Genomic DNA, 1,082 nt, shown 5'->3' on the forward strand with positions numbered 1-1,082 from the left:
ATGCCTGGCACAGCCCTTCCTTGTTATCTTGTGTAAGCAGACATGTCTACAGACATGACACAGACCAGACAGGTCAGGTTACAGGGGCTGTAGCACTTGCCCCTATCTCCGGATGCCTGTGTCTCCAGTTGAGTTAATTGGTTACAAGCAGTAAACTCAGACAAGCAGTAAATTCAAACAAGCAGTAAAATTTCTCTTTCCCTAACACTGCCTTCTTGGAGAGGTGAGGACATGTGTCTTTGATATCCCTGTGGTGATTGTCGTGTGGTACACATGTCATCTACTCAACTCCCTGTGCAGTAAGAGACAGGGACTTGAAACACTGATCACCTGCCCCACCTTCACACAAGGGTAAGAGCCCCAGAGATGGAAGAAGTGGGCTTGGGGCAGAGAGCCCATCCCACCTCACGCCAAGAGAGGTTGTTGGGTACTGAGGGTTACTTCTCCAGAGCCACAGATTTGGGAACATCAGAAAAACAGGGGTGCCACTTGCTATGTTTTGTTTTTGAAACAGGGTCTCATGTAGCCCATGCTGGCCCCAAACTCACTATGTGGCCAAGAATGACCTTGAACTTCTGAGCCTTCTAACTGCACATTCCCAGTGCTAGAATTATAGGCTTGCATTACCATGCTTGGTTTGTGCAGTGCTGTTGATCAACCTAGGGCCTCTTGCATGCTAGGCAGTCACTCTACCACCTGAGCTACGCCCTTAGCTATGTGTATGTAAATTATGAACTTCTGTATCAGTCACTTTTCTGTTGCTGTGATAAAACACCATGACCAAAGCAACTTATAGAAGGAAGAGTTTATTTGGCTTATGGCTCCAGAGGGATGAGAGTCCATCATGAAGGAGAGACATGGTGGCAGAGGGTGGCCAGAACAGAGTGCTCACTTCTGTTAATGTTCAGATAGCCCTGCCCCCTCACCAACAGGATCCCAAGGACTTCTCATGCTCCTGAGAAAAGGAAACCTAGCTGATAAGCACCTTGGTCTTTGAAGTCAAGAGAAGCAGACTTTTCTCCACTGTTTGGCCAACACAGCAGGCTTCCCTTTGATCTCTAAAGAGGACAGGTTTTAACAGT

This window comes from Nannospalax galili, unplaced genomic scaffold (assembly GCF_000622305.1).
Source record: "Nannospalax galili isolate Female #2095 unplaced genomic scaffold, S.galili_v1.0 scaffold1138, whole genome shotgun sequence".
In the NCBI taxonomy this organism is placed as follows: domain Eukaryota; kingdom Metazoa; phylum Chordata; class Mammalia; order Rodentia; family Spalacidae; genus Nannospalax; species Nannospalax galili.